Below are 8,844 nucleotides of genomic sequence, written 5' to 3'. Positions count from 1 at the left end.
AGAAGGATGCTGCGGCAGGCCGCGGCTTGACAGATGCAGACACGTGGTTTCTGACCTGGGTAAATGAGCTTGAATTTAAAGGCTCCAAAATGAATTACTGTCAGTGTCTGGGTGTTCGAGTGGAAGTCACGGAGCTGCCTGTCTTCAAATTCTGCCCAGCACCCTGAGCTGCCCCAGGGCCACAGCTGTGACCCAAGGCTGCTCTCAGCTCCTCAGGGTGCAGAGGCGTGTTGCTGGGCCTCTGCAGGGAGGCAGGGAGGGAGGGAGCCACCCTCCGCCCAGCCCCACTAATCTCTGCTAATGATTTAATGCCTTACTTCTTCCAGTTAATGCCTGTACATTAGTAACCTAAGCCTGCCCGCATCTGAGGCACCCTGACTGACAAATGGAAGATGTGTTTAAGTCAGGGAGCTCTCTGGGTGCCTGAGGTTGTGACTGTGGTGGGGTGGACCCTCTGCGTTCCAGGCATCCCATAAGGTTGCCTCATCCCTGCTGTTGTCTCTAACTGGACCTCGCAGTCTGGTTACAGCTCTGCCACTGAGCTCCGTTACAGGAGCTTTGACTTTGACGTTGGGTCCCTCAGTCACACACACACCCAGCCCTCCTGCACCAACAGTGTGTGGTGCGACGTGTGTGTGTGTGCCCTTGAGACCACTGTTGACAACTGGTGGTAGAAATGCAGGTGTGTTTTCCAGAAAATTGTAAATACCTTATGTGGTATGATAGAAAATAAATATATCTTTCATTTTTGTGCAGTTCCTGGCACAAAGCCCCTAAAACACTTGCAATTTACTGTCTGTGTGATCATGAGATGACACCTGGGGAAACCGAAGTAGCTTCAGGATGGATCTGGTCGCCAGGAAAACCACCCCTGTGACTAGAGGGTTAGAACTTCCAGCCCTCCCCTCCCCGCCACAACCCCGATCTCTGGGGAGGAGGAGGAAGCCAGGTGTCAGTCAGTCACCGATGGCTAATGACTTAATCAATCATGCCAACACAATGGAACCTAAGTGAAGCCCCATAAACAGCGAAGCGTGGGGAGCTTCCAAGTTGCTGACCACATCCATGTGCCGGGAGAATGGCGCTCTGCCTCAGACCCCTCTGGACTGTTTCTATAAACTGCTTGTAAAGAGAGCACCTTCCTGAGTCTGTGAGTTGTTCTAGCAAACTATCACACCCAGTGCCCGGGGCACAGGCTCCTCGTGTGCAGCTGGCGTCTGCAGTGGGCGCAGTCTTGGGTGACTGAGCCAGTAAGCAGTGGGATCTGCGCTAACTCCGGGTGGTTAGTGACAGGACGGAAACGAGCTGTTGGACGTCTAGTTGGCGTTAGAGAGTGGGCTGGACCCCATGTTTGTCTCAGTCTTCCTTTCACGCCAAACATCTGCCCCAGGAGACAGTCCCAGTGCAACAGTCAAAGACAGCCTCATGGGAGAGTCCGCACACCCTCACCCCAGCCCTGCTGACCCGCTGGTGCCCTCAGGTACGTGGCTTGGCCTCCTCGGCCCCCGTTTCTGCATTTAACACTAGGAGTCTGCATGTCACACAGGCAGCCTTGTGATTCCTATGTGCTCTGAAGTTTGAGAACCTTGCTTATGGCCTCTCTACCTAGAAAAAAATCTGTAAGCCTCCGGCTATGTCTTTAGGAAAATTCCATCTTCCTTTATTCTTGCCACTTCAAACAATTCAAGCTCCTAAATTGCTGACACACCAGCAAACCATAATTAGCCAGCCCAGGCTTCCGCCCTGCCGTTGGCCGAGACCCACCTGCAGTAACTTTGTCCTGCATTCAGAAGTCCCAGGAGGGAAGCTCCTTAAAGTTACGGGTAACTGGAGAAGTAACTGAAGGAAAGCCTGGGAAATAAGTGAACATTCAAGCAACAGAACCCACCCAGGTTTCAGCAAACAGCTGCAGAGGCAGCACAGGGCTGCCAGGTTGGCAGCAGAGGGCAGGACCCACGTGCACGCGCACACATGCTCACCCCAGCTAAGCCGCGCGTCTCGTGTGTCAGCGAGGGTGCCCGCCAGCTTGGAGGAGACCCAAGTCACAGAGGCACAGCGCGCCTGTCACAACCAGTCCCGTGCGAGGCAGACGGCCCACCTCCCCGGCTGCCCGGCCAGCGCCCAGCCCTCCTGCCGGCGGAGCTCTGCCTGCCCCCGGCTTGTCCTCTCCTTCCCCCTCCTGAGGGACCGGTTTTCTCTTCTGACTGTCAGAGCCAACCAGTCATCGTTGGAAAATCTGGAAGCACTGCATCTCCAGAGAAAACTGCTGTGTACATTTGGGGATACTTTTCAGTCCATTTCCCTATGTTTTTACATACCTTTTCTTAACACAGTTGGAATTATACTCTACCTGTGAAGCTCACTACAGAAGCTATTAACCACATGTGGCAATTTCCATTGAAACTTTAAATTCATTAGAATTCACAATTCAGTTCTTCAGTCCCACTAGCCAAAGATTTCAAGTGCTTACCAGTCACGTGACCGGGGGCTACACCATCGGACAGTGCAGGTACTGAATGTTTCCATCAGCATGGAACTCTGTTCAACCACCTAGTGCGTGCAGTTTTGTATTCTTGTTTTAACCTGTGCTGTACGCCGTGAGCCATGAACCAGGCACCAAGCCATTACCATGAACCATGAAAAGCGTACATCCCCACTCTTCAAACATTCTTTGTTATTTTGCTGCTGCTAAGTCACTTCAGTCGGGTCCGACTCTGTGTGACCCCATAGACAGCAGCCCACCAGGCTCTGCCGTCCCTGGGATTCTCCAGGCAAGAACACTGGAGTGGGTTGCCATTTCCTTTTCCAATGCATGAAAGTGAAAAGTGAAAGTGAAGTCGCTCAGTCGTGTCCGACTCTTAGCGACCCCATGGACTGCAGCCTACCAGGCTCCTCCGTCCGTGGGATTTTCCAGGCAAGAGGACTGGAGTGGGGTTCCATTGCCTTCTCCCTTTGTTATTTTAAATGACTGCATAATATTCCATTGTATGCTTGTATGTATTTCATCAATCTTCACTGGCCACCGAGGTTGCCCGCCTTTGTTATTATACATGATGCTGTGGTGAACTGCCTAGTCCTGGATCTGGACCTGCATCCATGACCATTTCCAGATCACTGCTACAAGTGGTGTTGTCATCACAAGGAAGGTGCAGGTTTTTTCAAGGCTTTGAAATATGATGCCCAATTACCTCCCAGAAGGGTCTCCCTCTCTCCAGCAGGGCGGTTGTGCCCCTCTCTTTCTATGTAAACTCTCTGAGAAGACAAGATTCAGCAAGGACACCCTTTCTGCCTGTTTGTGAGCACTGTGAGTTTCTGAGCCAGTGCTTTGGGCAAGACGTGTCCATAACCAAAAGGAGAATGGCCCAGGGAAGACTGGCCTCAACGGTCCCTGAGTACTAGCACCTTCTGCAGTTCCAGCCCAGGGCTCTGTCTCTGGAAGAAGAATTTGGACTGGGCTGCTGTGATGGTAATTTTTTTGTGCCAACTTGACTGGGCTAAGGGATGCCCCGGTAACTGGGGAAACATGTCTGAAGGGGTTTTCTAGAAATGAGTAGCATTTCAATGGGTAGACTGACACTGGTGAGAGTCACCAGTGTCGATGGGCATCCTCCAACCCACTGAGGGCCGTAGGAGAACACCAGGCGAAGGAAGGGCAAGTCCTGTCTCAGACCCCCAGCTAGTCTCACCCTGAGCTCAGACACCCGTCTCTCCCATCCATCGGCGCCCCTGGCGCGGGTGCCTGCAGGCTTGGACTAGGACGCGTGCCGCCAGCTCCCTCAGGTCTCCATGGCGCTCTTCAGCCTATCTGTATCCTACTGTTTCTGCCCATCTGCAGAACCCGAATGCGACAGGAATATGCCCCCAATGACCCTGCATTTATCTAAACCTAGTTTTTTGGCACATTCATCTGTGAGTCGCTCTAAACATTTTCTGAGACCATTTATCAGGACCTCCCTGGTAGCTCAGCTGGTAAAGAATCCGCCTGCAATGCAGGAGACCCCGGTTTGATTCCTGGATTGGGAAGACGCCCCCTGGAGAAGGGATAGGCTACCCACTCCAGTATTCTTGGGCTTCCCTGGTAACTCGGATGGTAAACAATCCGCCTGCAATGTGGGTTCAATCCCTGGGTTAGGAAGATCCACTGGAGGAGGGCCTGGCAACCCACTCCAGTATTCTGGCCTGGAGAATCCCCATGGCAGAGGAGCCTGGCGGGCTACTGTCCATGGGGTCGCAGGGTCGGATATGACTTAGCGACTGAGCGCAGCACACATTTATCCTCTCCCTGCTCAGGGATAGTGAGCTTCGTGTGGTTAAGAGGCAGAACTTCACTTCACTTCTCTCACACTTCCCAGGGGTTCTGAGTTTTGGTGAGCAGGTCCGCATTCGCCTTAAGTTATCATTCACAACCACGTGGCCTCCACCTCATGGGCTCTTAGTCTTTCTCTCCCCTAACTCAGGCCCCTCTTCCTCTCCTCTGTGGCCTGCCCGTCCTTTTCTCGTGTCAGCTGCCCCTTTGTGTGTCCAGGGCGCCCACGCCCATCCTGACGGGCAGTCAGGTTACACGCGGCTTCCCAACTTGAGGTTTGAACCTCAAACATCAGTTTTGACGCCCGCTGTCTTGGATTTTGGGCTGCTTCATGCAGTCTCACTTTTGCTGTCTGTACAGTGGGGGTTGACAATTACGAAGCAACCCAGACAGACTGGGCCTGGGGCGTCGGCTCCACTCTGCATCCTTAGACAAGGGGGAGCCAGAACTATGTGAGAGGCAGAGCTGGCCCCTGCTGGCAGTTACAGCAAGAGCTCCTAGGATGAGCTGAGCTTGGGTCACCGTAGGCCTCAGGGCTGGAAAGACTCCTTCCTTGGAGATGTGTGAAGGGACTATCTGCGAGGATATCATTTAAGACAGAGTCACATCCTTCTTGAGAGCCTGAGACACGAGGCAGGAACAACACCCTCAGGAAGTTCAAAGTCCCTGGGGCAGCTGCCCTGTCGTCTTACGAGCTGAGCTCGTGGCATTTAGTGTCCCCCCAGGCTGCTGGCTGGCCCAGGGTGGCTGTACCCTTAACCACTGCCGGCATTATTACCTACTCTTCATTGTTCAACAAACCGACAGGCCCAGAGGCCACAGAAGAACAAAGCAAGCTTGCGGCTGCTCCAGAGGGAGCTGTCTTACCCTCACACCTCTGATCAGGAGGCTCTGTCGTGGGTTTCCTCCCAGAAGACCAAGGTCCTAGCTGCAGCTCTGTGTGCCTTCTGAAGCACTTCTCTCCCCGGGGGCTCTTCCCTGCACAGGGAAGGGCTTGGGCCTCCAGGCAGCAGCGCTCGCCTCAGGGGAGCCTGAGAAGCAGAAAGCCGGTGGGGGGGAGGGGCGGGGGCCAGCAGGGCAGCCTGTGCTGCTTTAACCGGGAGCCCCACTGGCTCTTCTAGGCCATGCTGACAGCCCAGTCTGTCCAGGACTGCTGAATCAGGGCGCCGCGGCCCTGCGGGACTCTGGGAGGGAGTCGGGGATGGTCTCAGAGTAAAGAAGGAGTGGGGGCTCCCAAAGCTGTAGCTGCTGGGCTGCTTTACTGAGCCCCGTTTGACAGACGGGGTGAAACTGTGCTCAGAGAGTGTACATGCCGCGCTGAAGTTCACGGCCAACCTGCTGCCCAGAGCTGGCCGCCGCGCCCTGCCACCAGAGGCCAAAGGGGCCACTTCCGTCACAGTACAGGCCTCCCTCCCTGCAGTGAGTTCCTTCCGTTTCCATGAGAGTGAGCCTCGCTCCAGGACCCCAACGCCGACCCTTGGCCTCCAGACAGCACAGCAGCGATGGCAGTGGGGGCCTGGCAGGCCTGCCTCGCTGAGAACAGAACTAGTGCTCTGGGGACTCGCTCTGGTGACCCTGGCGTGGCAGCCACTGTTTAATAATTTAGAGAATGTGTACTCATCAGCTGGGAGGCTTCATCCCTGGATTCAGAAACACAGTGCCCTGGGGGTTGCTTCCAGTGGAGAGTGAAATTCCACTTGTCACGGTCACCGAGAACGCAGGCCTGCTCCTGGAAGGGCTCTGGTCCCTGGGTGTTTACGAACACCGTAGAAGAGAGGAGGCCAGCGGCAGGGCCCCGGGAGCAGGGGTCGGGGCCCGCGGGTCTGCCCAGCTCCGCTGCCCAGCTCGGAGCCCGCCTCCAGCAGCTCCCTTCCCCTCTGTCTGCTGCCTGCTTGGAGGCGACGAGGCTGCCTGGGAACCTGTATTTCCTAGACCTTGGCAACTAACATCTTGCTAACTGCAATAAGCCAGACACAATAGGATTAATATTGTATGATTGCACTTATCTGAGGTACTAGAATAGGCAAATTCATAAAGACAGAGAGGATGGTGGTTGCCAGGGTCTAGGAGAGGGAGGGGAGGTTATTGTTCAACAGGCACAGAGTTTCTACCCAGGAAGATGGGGAAAGTTCTGGAAATGGATAGTGGCAATGGTTAGAGGGCACTGTGATTGAATACTTCCTGCTGCTGAATTGTACACTTAAAACTGGTAAAGTGAAGTTGCTCAGTCGTGTCCGACTCTTTGCAACCCCATAGACTGGAGCTTACCAGGCTCCCCCGTCCATGGGATTTTCCGGGCAAGGGTACTGGAGTGGGTTGCCATTTCCTTCTCCAAGTAGGTAAAATGGTAAATTTAACATTATGTATGTTTTACCACAATTTTATTTTATTTATTTATTTATTTTTTTTAACTGGCGCCCCAGACGCAGAGCTGAGCCCCCGGCGGCCTGAGGCACGAGCCTGGCCCCAATCCGGATGCGGCGCGCAACCCCCGCCTACCACAGTTTTAAAAAGTGTTTACTATGAGAAAAATTGTACAAATAATGAATATTCACTCAAGAAACATCAGAAGATGGAGGAAATAATTTTAGTTACATCAAAACCCCCTCGTCTCCTCCAAAAAGCAACTAAAAAATCTAGTCTCCTGTGAAATTTTAATCCATAAAGAAAGAAAAAGCTCTACTTATTAATCTGTAGAGTATCAAGCACTGAATAGGCCCTCCCTAAATACGACATGCTGGTGAAAAAAATCCAATCCCTACCCCAAGATATCCATACTTGTATTTTGGTATCTACCCTTCCACACTTTGCCCAATGCAAATATACTACATAAATATAAATATGTGAATTTTTATGAAAACAGGATCCACCTGTACCTGTTATTTGAAGCCTCTTTTTCCTTACTTTACGGTATATTATAAACACATCTCCATGCCATTCTACATCATTTGTGGTGGCGCCCAGGACTGAGTTCTGTCCTGGGAATGCTCCATGAATTGTTTCACTGCTGTCTTCTTGAACTTGTGAGTCGCTCCCATAAGGAAAGCTGCAAGTTACATCCTTGCACGTAAATCTCTGGCTACTTGTGAGTGCATTTTTTGGTGTGCATTTTTTAGGATAAATTTATGGAATTTCTGGGTCAAAAGTTCCCTGCCTGTTAGAAGTTTTTGCCAGACTGTATGCTGGAGCCACACATGACTTATAGCTGTTCCCATGAACAGCCAGAGATATCTCTTTTTTTTTTTTTCAGAGATATCTCTTGAACTGAGTGAGAGAGTTCCTGGGCTGGCCAAGTGGGTAGCCACGGTGGAAGTTTAGGCTGTAGTACCCAGTCGGGGAGCAGCTTCAGGGTACCAGGGTCTCCCCTCCGTACACATCTGAATCCCCAGTCTATGACTGAGTTACCTTATAAGACAAAATGTGCTTTGCCACATGTGATTAAATTAACCATCTTGAAATGGGGAGATTTTCCTGGATTCCCTGAGTGGGCCCAGTGTAATCTCAAGCTTATAAGAGGAGGTCAGAAGGGCCAGAGTGAGAGAAGGAGATGTGATGATGGAAGCAGAGTCTGAGTGACGCGGAGCCACAGGCCGAGGAAGGCAAGCGGCCTCAAGCAAGAGAAAAAGTAAGGAAAGGGGTTCTCCCCAGAGCCCCCAGAAGGAATGCAGCCCTCTCAACCCATTTTGGACTTCTGACTTCAAGAACTGGAGGGTAATAAATTCATGTTGTTTTAGCCACTAAGTTTGGGGTAATTTGTTACAGCAGCAATAAGAAACTAATACATCTTCCTCTTGCTACCAGGTCCTAAAACTTCATTGTCTCAGGGATGAGGGTCTCCCTCTGGGCCCAGCAGCCTGATGACCTGAACCTCACTCTCTCCCCTAACCAGAGGCCCTCCAGAGGCCCTCCAGCAGAGCATACCCAAGGTTCTGTGCACGAGGACAGACAAAGAGAAGCCCTACCCCGGGGGCCCGTCCTTGACCAGACTATGAAATTACCCTTGTTGGAAACTGGACTTGCTTAAGGTCACATGGTAAGTGTGAGGTGGTGCCAGGACCAGACCCCAAGGTCTAGCCTGGCAGGCTAGTGAGGCCCCCCACCCACTCCACTCAACTGAACCTCTTTTCTGTTCCAATCTGACTTGCCTTCCTAAAGAGAAGTAGTCATTCACACTTTAGCATGAGTGAGACAGGACAACCGGCACTGATACTGCAGGTTGCTATGGTATTACTACAGAGTAGCGGAGCTCAACTCTCCTGCTGAAAACTATGCTTGGGGCAATGCTCCTTCGTATCAACCCCGGGGCTCACAGGGTCCTGCCAGCCACCTCCAACCCTGAAGTGTCTTTCTAGGTCTCCCCCAAACAAACTCTTTTGTGTCCAATTCTTTTGTGACCCCATGGACTGTAGCCTGCCAGGCTCCTCTGTTCGTGGGATTTCCCTTGCAAGTATACTGCAGTGGGTTGCCATTTCCTTCTGTCGGAGATTTTCCCAATCCAGGGATCCAACCCGCATCTCCTGCACTGCAGATGAATTCTT

The sequence above is a fragment of the Bos indicus genome, chromosome 18 (genome assembly GCF_029378745.1).
Source record: "Bos indicus isolate NIAB-ARS_2022 breed Sahiwal x Tharparkar chromosome 18, NIAB-ARS_B.indTharparkar_mat_pri_1.0, whole genome shotgun sequence".
NCBI lineage: Eukaryota > Metazoa > Chordata > Mammalia > Artiodactyla > Bovidae > Bos > Bos indicus.
This window is presented reverse-complemented; position numbering follows the sequence as displayed.